The sequence below is a fragment of the Salvelinus fontinalis genome, chromosome 17 (assembly GCF_029448725.1).
Source record: "Salvelinus fontinalis isolate EN_2023a chromosome 17, ASM2944872v1, whole genome shotgun sequence".
Lineage (NCBI taxonomy): Eukaryota > Metazoa > Chordata > Actinopteri > Salmoniformes > Salmonidae > Salvelinus > Salvelinus fontinalis.
The window spans coordinates 39,440,667-39,457,727 of NC_074681.1; positions in this window are offsets into that span (position 1 = coordinate 39,440,667).

Sequence of the window (17,061 nt, forward strand, 5' to 3'; positions counted from 1 at the left end):
TTTTTGTGGCCCCGACCCCGATTAAAGTTGCACATCCCTGTCCTAGAGCTATTGATGCGGACTTTGGCCATTTTGTGGTAATCAAGATGTTTAAAAACCCTATCAAGTCAGAGAAAGTCTTTATCTGTTTCACAATTAGGGGAAATTAAGATATTGAGCGGCCCAAGAGTTTTTACTGAACCTGGAAATATAGAGGACAATAGAACTTAGGAACTGTGACTAATAGGAGACAATATGTGTATTAAACTACTAATTTCATAGTTAATTGTGTATTTCAATGGGGTTAAATTTGATATTTTGATTTGCGCTAAATCTGGGCTTCATTGTTTAAGACAGGTGAGGAGGACTGGAGGGAAGTTTGTTCTGGAGTGCTAATTAAATATTTAAATAGATCCAAGTGCTGTCTTGTCCTTTTAAAACTGTTAATTTGTGAGACAAGTGAATTGGGCGTAACTTTTACATTTAGTCCAATAATTAATTGTCACAATAAATCCCAGAGTCCATCTTTTTAACAAACTGAAAGACATATGTCGTCATGGCAGTTGCCCACAATTACTGAGCACCAACCCCATCCTCTATACCAGTTAACAATACCCATGGGTTCCCTGGCACTCCAAGACACACACACACACACACCTCATTCTCTCCCAGATGCCTCTGTTTCGGGGGGCAGATTGGGTGAGGCCAGGCAGCAGGTCTGGTTCCACTCGGCTGTGCTCTGGGACCTTCCTCACTTGTTCTCTAGTGTCTCTGAGGCCCCCTCACTCCCTCCTCTGCCATCCCTCTCTACCGCCTCTCAAAGGAGTCTTGCTGGGCCCAACTGCCTGCATAAAGAGGTGGGCAGGTCCGTCTCAGTGGGGAGTGGGGAGAGACTGTGTGTGTGTGTTTTTTCAGCCACTAGAAGTGAGGCAGGGCCTTGTTACAATTACCCCCCTTGTTTGTGATCCTCCAGCGCCAGAGATCGGGGAAGGAGGAGGAGGTGCAGAGCTAATGGGCATGTTTGTTTACCTATTTGTCCTTGACATGATCAATTGATTACCAGGCTTATTCACTGCCTCCATGGGGTCATTACATTTCCATTTAAATTGCAAATGGATTTCTCCCCAGCACCACTCCCTTCCATTGTTACCGTAGTGCATGCACCACCTATGCAGTGCACACGTACACACGTATGCACATGCACACACCTGCTTTAAACATTTAAATAAACATGAAAATAAAATATTGGCAAGACCATTTTTTTTGCCTAATGATGAAGAATTCTGGAATGATTTATTGACTATCATGAAGCCACTGTTTGTAAATATGTTTTTGTTTCCCACATTCATAGTCCTAGATGGTGGAATTCTCTCTCAATTTCACTCTCCTGTGTCTGCGTGTTCGTTCATGAGTGAGATACACGTGTAGGGCAGAATAGGGGAGGCTTCCCCAGTCCATTATCTTGTGAGGAGGGGTGAACCCCTCCTCACCTTCCCTCCTCTCTCTCTCTCTCTTTCTCTCTCTCTCTCTCTCTCTGTCTGTCTCTCTCTCTCTCTCTCTCTCTCTCTCTCTCTCTCTCTCTGTCTCTCTCTCTCTGGGAGTACATCAGTGATAATTACCCGCATCATGAAGATGTCAGTCATTTAGCTGTGGCCATTAAAACTCTCCCTTATACACACACACACACACACACACACACACACACACACACACACACACACACACACACACACACACACACACACACACACACACACACACACACACACACACACACACACACACACACACACACACACACACACACACACACACACACACACACACACACACACACACACACACACAACAGTCCTCCGAGAGGAAAACAAGCTGATTCCTGGATAGAAAAGCATGGTGATTAAGCGAGACTGGGGATATTACAGAGAACGATTACTGATTTGGAGTTAAACAGTCGGAAAAGAGCGGCCAAATTGGGCAGCAGCGGGAGATCGCTAAGCTAAGCGCTAATTGACGCAATCTCAGACAAGCTATCGCAGAGCATATTCACACCACTACAGAGAGAACTGGATGGATGCATGGATGGACAGATTAACTACTTGTATTGTTTTTTGATGGTATACTTCCATTTTTATCTTCCTGATTTCCTCATTTTGTATTGGAAATCAAAGGCATGACGAATATAGTGGAAATCAAAGGCATGACGAATATAGTGGAAATCAAGGGCATGATTAATATAGTGGAAATCAAGGGCATGATGAATATAGTGGAAATCAAGGGCATGATGAATATAGTGGAAATCAAGGGCATGATGAATATAGTGGAAATCAAGGGCATGACGAATATAGTGGAAATCAAGGGCATGACGAATATAGTGGAAATCAAGGGCATGACGAATATAGTGGAAATCAAGGGCATGACGAATATAGTGGAAATCAAGGGCATGACAAATATAGTGGAAATCAAGGGCATGACAAATATAGTGGAAATCAAGGGCATGATGAATATAGTGGAAATCAAGGGCATGATGAATATAGTGGAAATCAAGGGCATGATGAATATAGTGGGTTAGGGTTATATTTAGAATAAGGGTTAAGTTAGGGTGAGGATAAGGGTTACGTTTTGTGTTAGGATAATGGTTATAGTGGAACTGACAGCATTTTAGCAACATGAAATCATTTTAAAATCTGTTTATTTCCACCCTAAGAAGAATATGACACTTAAAAAAAAATATCTGACAAGCGAGCACTTAGATATGGTCATTTTCACGTTTTCATAAATTCTTAGAATGATTAGGAGTTACGTATACGAAGGCATTTGTGAAAATTATATAGCAATATGGAGTGGGAAAGCGGCCGTGCGTTTGGACAATTAATAGTAAATAAAACCTAATAAAAACATCTGTCTCGTCCAGGACCGGAGTCTACGCAGACCGGTGCACAATAGCCAATCAGATCTATAGTAGGCCTTTACGCAAACAAGCCATTTGCCACACAGGCCTGCCGTCATTCACTTTGAACTGGACTGTGTGTTTACAGGCAGTAGCAACAGCACAACTTTAGATCATTAGAACGCATTTGCCAAAGCCACAAAATACACCTGAATTGATTTCTGCAATTATGTCAATACCACAGGAGTCCTCTTACATCTGGGAACCTTTCATTCCTATTGATCAAACAACCATGAAATGGTTGGCTCTCTCTCCCTCAGTTATGCACATCAACAACAACCAGATCAACAACTAATGCTATCCAGAGCAAGATGAGCTAACAAAAGAACATTAGATAAACCCTCTCAAACTGTTTCAGCAAGTTGGCAGTCAAAATTGCACTGATAAACGATGGGGAATTGTAGCCTTCTAATCCTTCTGCAGCTTGCCTGCAAACAAGATCCCAAGCTAACTGGCTAAAGTTGGCTAGCTTGCTTGCTAGCTACTTCCAGACATAAATGAGAGAACATCTCACTCTGACCATTTTACTCCCTCTAGCAGAGCTGGTTAACTAGGCTGTTTACATGTTATCTAGGGCATTTGTGATTAACTATATTAAAACAATTATGTCTACTGACACCAGTCATATTCAGCTGGTGTTGCATGTTTTTAAATTCATCAGTTATTCTGCACTCTGGCACACTCAGACTGGAGTGCTCTGAAATAGGAGTAGATAGAGTGAACACAAGAGATATGCTAAGTGGATAACAGTCGTTCATGTTCTTGCTAGCTAACCAAATGACACCTGCATCTCTGGCTGTGTATAGTCACCGAAAAACGGTATGTGGCGACAAAGTAAGTCACTCACCACTCCTCCAATGACATTACACGACATCCTCCTAGCAGCTAGCTAGCTAACGTTAGGGTCTGTGTTTTTAGCTTGCTACATATAGATACGCTACCCTATTAGCCACGTTATGACGGACTTATTATTATTGCCCTTGCTAGTATGACTGTATTGACATTCCCACCCTTAGTTACAGTGGGGCAAAAAAGTATTTAGTCAGCCACCAATTGTGCAAGTTCTCCCACTTAAAAAGATGAGAGAGGCCTGTAATTTTCATCATAGGTACACTTCAACCTATGACAGACAAAATGAGAAAAAGAAATCCAGAAAATCACATTGTAGGATTTTTAATCAATTTATTTACAAATTATGGTGGAAAATAAGTATTTGGTGACCTACAAACAAGCAAGATTTCTGGCTCTCACAGACCTATAACTTCTTCTTTAAGAGTCTCCTCTGTCCTCCACTCGTTACCTGTATTAATGGCACCTGTTTGAACTTGTTATCAGTATAAAAGACACCTGTCCACAACCTCAAACAGTCACACTCCAAACTCCAATATGGCCAAGACCAAAGAGCTGTCAAAGGACACCAGAAACAAAATTTTAGACCTGCACCAGGCTGGGAAGACTGAATCTGCAATAGGTAAGCAGCTTGGTTTGAAGAAATCAACTGTGGGAGCAATTATTAGGAAATGGAAGACATACAAGACCACTGATAATCTCCCTCAATCTGGGGCTCCATGCAAGATCTCACCCCGTGGGGTCAAAATGATCACAAGAACGGTGAGCAAAAATCCCAGAACCACACGGGGGGACCTAGTGAATGACCTGCAGAGAGCTGGGACCAAAGTAACAAAGCCTACCATCAGTAACTGTAACAGTCCTGACCTATTTATGTTAGTTTTTATGTGTTTTTGGTCAGGGCATGTGTTTTGGGTGGGCAGTCTATGTTACCTGTTTCTATGTTGGTTTCGGTTTGCCTGGTATGGCTCTTGATTAGAGGCAGGTGGTTTGCATTTTCCTCTAATCAAGAGTCATATTTAGGTAGGGCATTATCACTGTGTGTTTGTGGGTGATTGTCTCCTGTGATGTCTTCGTTGTGTTAGATGTATTCACTTACGGAGCTGTTTGGCTGTTCGTCTGTTTCGATGTACGTTCCTGTTCGTGAGTTTACGTTTGTCATGTGAGTTTATGTTCAGGTTCCGTTTTACGTCGTTTTGTTATTTTGTAGTTTTGAAAGTGTTTTGTTTAGTTTTCGTGTTGCCATCGGCATCGTTGTAATTTATAATAAAGATGGCATATTTCCCTGAACCCGCATTTTGGTTAGAAGATCCTTCTCTCCTCACCTCATCTGAGGATGAGGAAAGCGACAGCTATAACAGAATCACCCACCAAAATACAGAGACCAAGCGGTATGGGAAAAATGCTCGACGGAGCAACAAGGATTTTTGGACTTGGGAGGAGATCCTGTCTGGTAGAGGACCCTGGGCGCAAACTGGAGGAAATCGCTGCTCTCGTGAGAAGAGTGAGGCAGCCACAGCCCAGGAGCGCTGGTATGAGGAGGCAGCTAGGAGACGTAGATGGAAGCCGGAGATTCAAGCTCGTAACCGGAATTATGAGGGGACACGTCTTGCACGGAAGCCCGAAAAGCCCGTGAGTAACTCCCAAAAAATTCTTGGGGGGGGGGCTAAGGGGTTGTGGGCCAAGGGCAGGTAGGAGACCTGCGCCCACTTCCCAGGCTAACCGTGGAGAGCGGGAGTACGGGCAGACACCGTGTTACGCAGTAGAGCGCACGGTGTCTCCTGTACGTGTGCATAGCCCAGTGCGGGTTATTCCACCTCCCCGCACTGGTAGGGCTAGATTGGGCATTGAGCCAGGTGTCATGAGGCCGGCTCAACGCGTCTGGTCTCCAGTGCGTCTCCTCGGGCCGGCATACATGGCACCTGCCTTACGCATGGTTTCCCCGGTTCGCCTGCATAGCCCAGTGCGGGCTATTCCACCTCGCCGCACTGGCAGGGCGACCGGGAGCATTCAACCAGGTAAGGTTGGGCAGGCTCAATGCTCAAGAGAGCCAGTACGCCTGCACGGTCCGGTATTTCCGGCGCCACCTCCCCGCCCCAGCCTAGTACCTACAGTGCCTACATTACGCACTAGGCTACCAGTGCATTTCCAGAGCCCTGTTCCTCCTCCACGCACTCTCCCTATAGTGCGTGTATCCAGTTCGGTGCCTCCAGTTCCGGCCCCACGCACTAAGCCACCTGTGCGTCTCCCAAGTCCTGTACACACTGTCACTTCTCCCCGTACTAGTCCTGAGGTGCGTGCCCTCAGCCAGGTGCCACCAGTGCCGGTACCACGCACCAGGTATAGAGTACGCTTTGAGAGTTCAGTGTGCCCTGTCTCTGCTCCCCGCACTAGTAGGAAGGTGCTTATCATTAGCACGGTGCCTCCAGTTCCGGCACCACGCACCAGGTCTACAGTGCGCCATATCCGGCCAGAGCCATCCGTCTCCCCAGCGCCATCTGAGCCATCCGTCTCCCCAGCGCCATCTGAGCCATCCGTCTCCCCAGCGCCATCTGAGCCATCCGTCTCCCCAGCGCCATCTGAGCCATCCGTCTCCCCAGCGCCATCTGAGCCATCCGTCTGCCAGGAGCCTGCAAAGCCGCCCGTCTGCCATGAGCCTGCAAAGCCGCCCGTCTGCCATGAGCCTGCAAAGCCGTCAGCCAGACAGGAGCCGCTAGAGCCATCAGCCAGACAGGAGCCGCTAGAGCCGTCAGCCAGACAGGATCTGCCAGAGCCGTCAGCCAGACAGGATCTGCCAGAGCCGCCAACCAGACAGGATCTGCCAGAGCCGCCAAACAGACAGGATCTGCCAGAGCCGCCAACCAGACAGGATCTGCCAGAGCCGCCAACCAGACAGGATCTGCCAGAGCCGCCAACCAGACAGGATCTGCCAGAGCCGCTAACCAGACAGGATCTGCCAGAGCCGCCAGCGAGCCATGAGCAGCCAGAGCCGTCAGTGAGCCATGAGCAGCCAGAGCCGTCAGTGAGCCATGAGCAGCCAGAGCCGTCAGTGAGCCATGAGCAGCCAGAGCCGTCAGTGAGCCATGAGCAGCCAGAGCCGTCAAAGAGCCATGAGCAGCCAGAGCCGTCAGTGAGCCATGAGCAGCCAGAGCCGTCAGAGAGCCATGAGCAGCCAGAGCCGTCAGAGCGCCATGAGCGTCGTGAGCCGTCAGCCTGCCATGAGCGTCGAGAGCCGTCAGCCTGCCATGAGCGTCGAGAGCCGTCAGCCTGCCATGAGCGTCGAGAGCCGTCAGCCTGCCATGAGCGTCGAGAGCCGTCAGCCTGCCATGAGCGTCGAGAGCCGTCAGCCTGCCATGAGCGTCGAGAGCCGTCAGCCTGCCATGAGCGTAGAGAGCCGTCAGTCTGCCATGAGCGTCGAGAGCCGTCAGCCAGCATGGACCTGCCAGAGCCGTCCAAACAGGACCTGCCAGAGTCCTTCAGCCGGGATCTGCCCCTTGTCCCGGTGTTGCCCCTTGTCCCGGTGTTGCCCCTTGTCCCGGTGTTGCCCCTTGTCCCGGTGCTGCCCCTTGTCCCGGTGCTGCCCCTTGTCCCGGTGCTGCCCCTTGTCCCGGTGCTGCCCCTTGTCCCGGTGCTGCCCCTTGTCCCGGTGCTGCCCCTTGTCCCGGTGCTGCCCCTTGTCCCGGTGCTGCCCCTTGTCCCGGTGCTGCCCCTTGTCCCGGTGCTGCCCCTTGTCCCGGTGCTGCCCCTTGTCCCGGTGCTGCCCCTTGTCCCGGTGCTGCCCCTTGTCCCGGTGCTGCCCCTTGTCCCGGTGCTGCCCCTTATTCCAGTGATGGTCCTTATCCTGGTGCTGCCCCTTGTTTTTGTGCTGCCCCTTGTCCCGGTGCTACCCCTTGTCCCGGTGCTGCCCCTTGTTCCGGTGCTAGCTGATTATTTAGGGGAAGGTAATGTTTGGGTGGTCAGTGGTAGGGGTAGACAGAAGAGGGGAGTGACTAAGGTGGTATGGGGACAGCGTCCGGAACCGGAACCACCACCGTGGTCAACTGCCCACCCGGACCCTCCCCTGGACTTTGTGCTGGTGCGCCCGGCGTTCGCACCTTGGGGGGGGGGTACTGTAACAGTCCTGACCTATTTATGTTAGTTTTTATGTGTTTTTGGTCAGGGCATGTGTTTTGGGTGGGCAGTCTATGTTACCTGTTTCTATGTTGGTTTCGGTTTGCCTGGTATGGCTCTTGATTAGAGGCAGGTGGTTTGCATTTTCCTCTAATCAAGAGTCATATTTAGGTAGGGCATTATCACTGTGTGTTTGTGGGTGATTGTCTCCTGTGATGTCTTCGTTGTGTTAGATGTATTCACTTACGGAGCTGTTTGGCTGTTCGTCTGTTTCGATGTACGTTCCTGTTCGTGAGTTTACGTTTGTCATGTGAGTTTATGTTCAGGTTCCGTTTTACGTCGTTTTGTTATTTTGTAGTTTTGAAAGTGTTTTGTTTAGTTTTCGTGTTGCCATCGGCATCGTTGTAATTTATAATAAAGATGGCATATTTCCCTGAACCCGCATTTTGGTTAGAAGATCCTTCTCTCCTCACCTCATCTGAGGATGAGGAAAGCGACAGCTATAACAGTAACACACTACGCCGCCAGGGACTCAAATCCTGCAGTGCCAGACGTGTCCCCCTGCTTAAGCCAGTACATGTCCAGGCCCGTCTGAAGTTTGCTAGAGAGCATTTGGATGATCCAGAAGAAGATTGGGAGAATGTCATATGGTCAGATGAAACCAAAATATAACTTTTTGGTAAAAACTCAACTCGTCGTGTTTGGAGGACAAAGAATGCTGAGTTGCATCCAAAGAACACCATACCTACTGTGAAGCATGGGGGTGGAAACATCATGCTTTGGGGCTGTTTTTCTGCAAAGGGACCAGGACGACTGATCCGTGTAAAGGAAAGAAAGAATGGGGCCATGTATCGTGAGATTTTGAGTGAAAACCTCCTTCCATCAGCAAGGGCATTGAAGATGAAACGTGGCTGGGTCTTTCAGCATGACAATGATCCCAAACACACCGCCCGGGCAACGAAGGAGTGGCTTCGGAAGAAGCATTTCAAGGTCCTGGAGTGGCCTAGCCAGTCTCCAGATCTCAACCCCATAGAAAATCTTTGGAGGGAGTTGAAAGTCCGTGTGCCCAGCAACAGCCCCAAAACATCACTGCTCTAGAGGAGATCTGCATGGAGGAATGGGCCAAAATACCAGCAACAGTGTGTGAAAACCTTGTGAAGACTTACAGAAAACGTTTGACCTCTGTCATTGCCAACAAAGGGTATATAACAAAGTATTGAGCTAAACTTTTGTTATTGACCAAATACTTATTTTCCACCATAATTTGCAAATAAATTCATAAAAAATCCTACAATGTGATTTTTCTGGATTTTTTTCTTCTCATTTTGTCTGTCATAGTTGAAGTGTACCTATGATGAAAATTACAGGACTCTCTCATCTTTTTAAGTGGGAGAACTTGCACAATTGGAGGCTGACTAAATACTTTTTTGCCCCACTGTACATTCGTCCGTGGAATCTGAAACAGTGTTTCCCAAATTGTGATTTACAACCTGATAGCTATGTTTTTTTGGGAATACCAAGATATGTATTGGTAAATTATATGAATCATGCATTGAACTGCATCCACCTACTCTGCCAACAATGCCTTAGTGTACGTCACTGAACGTTGAGTCAAATAGAACCTATTTTTAAAACCTATAAACTGGGAATTTGATATTTTGTTACTGATATTAGGATTGTTTGTTTGTTTCATAACTGCAAAATAGTTCAAATGCTGTCAGTTCCACTTTAAGGGTTAGAGCTAGTGTAACGGCTTTCATATTCGTCCTCCTCCTCGGACGAGGAGAGGCGAAACGGATCGGACCAATACGCGGAGTGGTTAGTGTTCATAATAATTTAATATAACAAAACTGAACACTGAATTACAAAACAAATAAACGAAGAGCAGAAACCTATACAGTACCGTGTGGTGAAAAACACAAACACGGAAACAAACACCCACAAAACACACGTGAAACCCAGTCTGCCTAAGTATGATTCTCAATCAGGGACAACGATTGACAGCTGCCTCTGATTGAGAATCATACCAGGCCGAACACAAAAATCCCAACATAGAAAATCAACCATAGACAAACCCACCCAACTCACGCCCTGACCAACTAAAATAAATACAAGACAAAGGAAAACAGGTCAGGAACGTGACAGCTAGGGTTAGTAGATAGTTCGTTGAAATGTTACCGATAGTCTGTAGAGCATCTACAGATATGTGTTTGTAGTTGTTTATATTTGCTTATCTGGATCCCCATTAGCTTTTGCAAAGGTGTCCACAAAAAAAACACAAAACATGACAAGTTACAAAACACTGGTACGCTGACAGACAAGGACAGTCACACAAAAAGTCAACGGGTGGACTATCCAAATAAAGTGTTCCCTCACATACTAACACGTACTCATTCCTCACCAGATAGCCCCCATACCCACACACCCACACATCCTTAGCCCGATCAATGGTCATAGCGGTTTTCCCTTGACAAGACTGTCGCTTGCCCAAGAGCCTTGGTCAATCCCTTTCCCTCTCACACACACACACACACACACACACACACACACACACACACACACACACACACACACACACACACACACACACACACACACACACACACACACACACACACACACCTCCCCCGACACACTTGTCAAGGACCTCGTCGACCCCTGACCCCACCCACTTGGCCCCATTATTGATTTCTCCCTTCGCCCCTCTCAATCTGGATGAAGAGGGCGCGAGGCAGCGTTAGCCAGGTATACAGAAGGGACTTTGGGGATGAAGGGCCGATCAATGTGGAGTGATGGTTGAGCTTGCAGCAGCAGAAACAACCGTCAGGAGGAAATAAGGGCTTCAGGCCAGAGAGGTGAACACTAATAGGGCCTGAGTGGAAGCTAGAGAGGCCAGAGACCAGAGAGACTCAATGCCGATGAGGCCATGGCTTGTTATGCGATGAGGGCTGCCCGACAGTGCTGGGTTTACTGGATAGGTCACTAATGATCTCACTGATCACTCTACGCCATGAAGGAGATGAAGGAAAGGCCGGAGCCCTCAAGACCCAGACCTACCAAGAAACTGTTTATTATTGGAAAACAAGACCCAGACCAAGATATTTGATGCAAAATCCAAGGCCCAGACCCAGATTGTATTTATGTTGTCTCAAGACCGAAATCACACAATTGAGACTGAGTTGGCCTACCACTCCTTTCTCTCTTTATGTCTACCTCTCTCTTACTCTTTTTCTCTTTTTCTCTCTTTCTCTCTTTTTCTCTAACACTCTTCGTATCAACCTCTCCCTCTACCTCTACTTCACTGTAGCCTCTTTCGGTGTGTCACACCTGTTGCATTCCGGCAATACCAGCTCCTTGTCGCGGTCACATGGCATGGGTTGGTCGTGCGATCCGTCTGTTGTTGGTCATGCCCCTCCTCTCCACTCCCTTCCTCGTTCCCCTTCTCAGTGAGAGGCGAGGCAGCCGAAGCTGAGTCGGAGCGGTTCGGTGGGAAATGTGGGAAATGCAGCACGGAGGCTTATTAGTGTCATACTGCTCTTCCTGAGCTCCTATTTACTGCCTCTCTAGAGCCCACGGACACCCCGCTGCTGCAGAAGGCGCGGCCTGCCGCCTTCAGTTTTGGTTTGTGTGTAGGAATAGGTGTACGTGTGTTTGTGTGTGTGTGTGTGTGTGTGTGCGTCCGTGAGAGACACATATAACAGGAGTGTGATTGAGTAAGTTTGGAGAGGGTGTATGCCTGTGTGAGATATAGAGCGTGTAAGTGTACTGTATGTGTGACAGTGAGAGAAAGAGAGATACAGAGGACATGTGTGTGCATTGAGTAACATTGGCTTCAAAGCCATAACAAGATGCCTCCTTTTTGTTTCTACCTTGTGTTTTTCCACAGATATGTCACACATAGATATGTCACACATAGATAGGTTAAACAGATGTTTTTCTATGTGTGTGTGTGTTTTCTCTTCTGGCAGGCTAACGCCTTTAAATAACCCTGGGTCCTTTTCAACGGGGCTTGGAATAATCCATTTTCACCTCTCTTGCCTCGGATCAGGTTAGGGGTTTTGCGGTGACACAGTTAGACATAATCTTTTTATTTTATTTTAATTTCCCAGCATCGCCTCCACTGATTCTCCTCCTGTCACTTTAGATGCGGCTAAAAACTGATTTGGGCTCAGTAATCTCACCCTGCATTTTGCCTCCACTTAAAGAAAACCTTGGAATATCATAACGAGATTATTTTATTTGTAATTGATTATGTGCCTTCCTTGCCACAGCCATGGGTACTTCAAAGTGACTGAATTAAAGGGGTGGTGAAAAGACTAGGGTGCTGAATTTGGGTGGCGTGGGTAAATGGGGAGTGGGTACAAGACGCCGGGGTCGAGAAGTTGAGCCTCCTTTGGATGACGAATAAGAATCAAGCCTGATTCCGAGATGGCAGTTAATTGGCTCACGGAATGTGCCTTGGTAAGAGAAGGATCTCTGTGAGCCAATGACACGGCGGGGTTGGTTCCTGAAGGTGGCTGTTTATTGGAGGAGAAGGTTCAGTAAAGATTATTGGTTGATCTACTTTTCAAGTTTGGGCCTGAGTCTTCAGTTAACCTGCTCCTCTAGACTCCTAGCTTAGTTTAAAGGTCTCCAGACCCAAACCAAGATGCTTGAATGTCTATGGATGTCTATGGATCTCCACACTAGCCACCTCAGTCATTCACCATACTGAAGAGGCCTTCTTCTTTTTCTGTCCCATAAGCCACTCTATCACCACCTACACCCCTCCTCTCTCAATCCCTCTCCATCATCTTTGGATTCCCCAATTTTCCCCTCCCAGAGCTGAGGATTTGACCCCCTCCACTGCCCACCCAATCCCCCACCTAACACATCACTGGGGGATGGAGATGGAGTCAGTGAGCCCCAGCTGGCTCCCCATGGCAGCCCTATCCCTGTATCAGCCTGGCCCTCATCCCTCTGCTCCCTATTAGGGTGATCCAGAGCCGAGGGCTCTGGGCAAGAGTGAGAGGGGATAGCCCCCAAACCCTGATTAGCCTATCCCAATGATCTCTCCTGAGTCCACGGGCCCTGCTAGTGAGAAGGAGGGATGAGAAAGGAGGAAGGGATACTCTCCCTCCCTCTCTCTCTTCTTCCTTTAGCTGCTATCAGCCCCGGCCCAATACTGATCACAATCCTCTTACCTCTCTGCTCTATTCCACAGCAGTCTCCATAGACTTTAAATAAAAGTGGGGGGCACAATGCAGCCCTGTGGAACCCCCCAAAATGTCAGGAAGATTCCCCGTTTTTTTGTGATATGTGTATTCCATTTCAATCAAACCCCCCCAGGCAGGGCTAAATTGTGGGATTATCTCCCATTTTGTGTTGTTCTAATCCCTGCCTCCTCATTGACATTATTGCTCGAGGGGAATCTGTATTGTGTCATATCATGTTGTTTTTTGATGTTCCTTTTGGTTATGCCACTGGCAATAGCTTGTGTACTGAAAATAAAATGAACACAGTCAAAAGTTTGGACACACCTACTCATTCAAGGGTTTTTCTTTATTCTTTCTTTATTTTCTACGTTGTAAAGACATCAACACTATGAAATAACACATATGGAATAATGTAGTAACCAAGAAAGTGTTAAACAAATCAAAATATATTTTATAATTTAGATTCTTCAAAGTAGCCACCCTTTGCCTTGATGACAGCTTTGCACACCCTTGGCATTGTCAGGGAGGTGACCAAGAACCCGATGGTCACTCTGACAGAGCTCCAGAGATCCTCTGTGGAGATGGGAGAACCTTCCAGAAGGACAATCATCTCTGCAGGACTACCACCAATCAGGCCTTTATGGTAGAGTGGCCAGACAGGAGCCACACCTCAGTAAAAGGCACATGACAGCCCGCTTGGAGTTTGCCAAAAGGCACCTAAAGGACTCTCAGACCATGAGAAACAAGATTCTCTGGTCTGATGGAACCAAGACTGAACACTTTGGCCTGAATGCCAAGCATTACCTCTGGAGGAAACCTGGCACCATCCCTATGGTGAAGCATGGTGGTGGCAGCATCATGCTGTGGGGATGTTTTCAGTGGCAGGGACTGGGAGGCTAGTCAAAAATGAACAGAGCAGAGTACAGAGAGATCATTGATGAACCTGCTGGGGCGAAGGTTCACCTTCCAACAGGACAACGATCCTAAGCACACAGCCAAGACAACGCAGGAGTGGCGTTGGGACAAGTCTCTGAATGTCCTTGAGTGGCCCAGCCAGAGCCTGGACTTGAACCCGATCGAACATCTCTAGAGAGACCTTACTATAGCTGTGCAGCGATGCTCCCCAAGCAACCTGACAGAGCTTGAGAGGATCTGCAGAGAATAATGGGAGAAACTCCCCAAATACCGGTTTACCAAGCTTGTAGCGTCATACCCAAGAAGACGCAAGGCTGTAATTGCTGCCAAGGGTGCTTCAACAAAGTACTGAGTAAAGGGTCTGAATACTTTTATGTTTAATAAATTAGCAAACATTTCTAAAAACTTGTTTTTGCTTTGTCATTATGGGGTATTGTGTGTAGATTGATGGGGAAAAAGTTAATTTAATACGTTTTAGAATAAGACTGTAACGTAACAAAATGTGGAAAATGTCAAGCGGTATGAATACTTTCCGAATCCACTGTACGTAGGATGCTGTATATAGCCTTTTAACACATTAAAACAAAAGAGATACATAATATTTGTCCAGCCTTTGATGCTTGCAGATGTGCATAACATTCTGCTGTAACAGTTTAGGTTCCGTCCCTCTCCTCGCCCCTACCTGGGCTCTAACCAGGGACCCTCTGCACACATCGACAACAGCCCCCCTCGATGCACCGTTATCCATTGCTCCACAAAAGCTGCGGCCCTTGTGGAGCAAGGGGAACAACTACTTCAAGGTCTCAGAGCGAGTGACGTCACCGATTGAAACACTATTAGCGCTCACCCCGCTAACTAGCTAGCCATTTCACACCGGTTACACTGCGACTCTAATCAAAAAGTGTTTAATAACATAGCTATAGGTGGTGTAACATTTAAACACACAACATGTTTGCCATTTTTTTTGCACTTCATGGATCATCGGTGCAGCTGAATGCAGCATTGATGTATGTTGCATTCAAATTGTAGTTGAGCATAGGCTACTTACTGCTCAAATGTTGCTGTAGCTGTTGCTTACATGTTTCTCCTTTACATGGTGTTTTGCTGCAGGTTTAGTTTTTTGGTTATTCATTGTCAAGCTTTAAAAACCGAAGCCGACTGCAACATTTTAGTAGCCTAGCTAAGACTGTGGCTCCCTCCACTACGCGATGTAAACGTGACGCACTAATGCAGCGTAATTGAAGTTGCAATCACCGATGTGAGTGTATCAGGCTGTAATTAGTACATGGCTCAACTGGTGACTCATTTATAATCGCATGTCCCGGGTAGCTCCCGAGAATAATATTGACGAATATACTGAGATGGTGACTGAGTTTATCAGGAAGTGTATAGGAGTTGTTGTACCCACTGTGACTATTAAAACCTAACCTAACCAGAAACCGTGAATAAGTGACAGCATTCACCACATTTAACCATGGCAAGGTGACTGGGAATATGGTCGACTACAAACAGAGTAGTCATTCCCTCCGCAAGGCAATCTGTCAAGGCAAAACGTCAGTATAGAGACAAAGTGGAGTCGCAAGTTAAAACTTCTTGGAACTATAGGGGGTGCTGTTCCGCATTAGCATATTTGTGTCTCCAAATTAAACTGCCTCGTGCTAAATTCTTGATCGTACAATATGCATATTATTGTTATTATTGGATAGAAAACACCTTCTAGTTTCTATAGAAGTTGAAATTTTGTCTCTGAGTGGTACAGAACAATTTCTACAGCACTTTTCATGACAGGGTTCAGATTTCAGAAATTTTTACCTCTGATCTGGGGTCTGTTTTTAAGGCGACAGTGAATGCTATGAAGAAACCGACACTGCCTACGTCTTCCTCTGGGTGTCTGTACGTCATCACGTTTTCAATGGAATCGATGGGACATTCACAGCCATTATAAAAGACCAAAATGTATAGAGACCGCCCTTTCTCGTCGTGCGCCTGAAGCGTGAAGTACATCGGACCTGCCTCGTTCCAAATCGTTTTCTAACCAGCAATATTTCTCCGGTCATGTTTTTACTCGTTATAGGTGTTAAAAACATCATAATGTAGTTAATTTGAACCGTTTTATAGCAATTTATATCCGTTTAGTGCGATTTTGAGGAATTTATTTGTTGTGCACTCTGAAACTTTGGACACGTTTTGGGGTGTCGGTCGTTGGTGGTGGACATTTCGAAGGACAGAGGACATCTATCGACCAAAAGACGTTTATAACATAGAAAGGATACATTGCCCAAGAATCTGATGGAAGAACAGCTCAAAGTAAGCAATATTTAATATGATAAATCGTGTTTCTGTCGAAATATTTTAAACGCATATTTCGCCATTTTGTTTGGTATAGCTTCACTTGGCGAACCCTGTATTGAAAAGTAAGGATAATTTTAAAAATGTAAATCAGCGGTTGCATTAAGAACTAATTTGTCTTTCGATTCCTGTAAACCCTGTATTTTTTAGTCAAGTATATGATTAGCTATTAATTAAACTAGATCACTCTGAAAGATGGCGACCGACATTTTCAGGCTTGTTTTGCTACTATTTTCATTGTGTAACCACGGTTTTGTATGGCTAAATATGCACCTTTTCGAACAAACTGTATATGTATATTGTAAAATGATGTTACAGGAGTGTCATCGGAAGAATTCTGAGAAGGTTAGTGAAAAAATTAATATCTTTTGGCGATGTTGACTTTTATCGCTCACTTTGGCTAGAATCAATGCTGGGCTGCTATGTGCTATGTGCTATGCTAATATAACGATTTATTGTGTTTTCGCTGTAAGACACTTAGAAAATCTGAAATATTGTCTGTATTCACAGGATCTGTGTCTTTCGATTAGTGTATGCTGTGTATTTTTACGAAATGTTTGATGATTAGTAGTTAGGTAAACACGTTGCTCATTGTAATTATTCTAGTCCATTTGTGACGGTGGGTGCAATTGTAACCTATGCCATCTACCTGAAATATGCACTTTTTTCTAACAAAACCTATCCCATACCATAAATATGTTATCAGACTGTCAT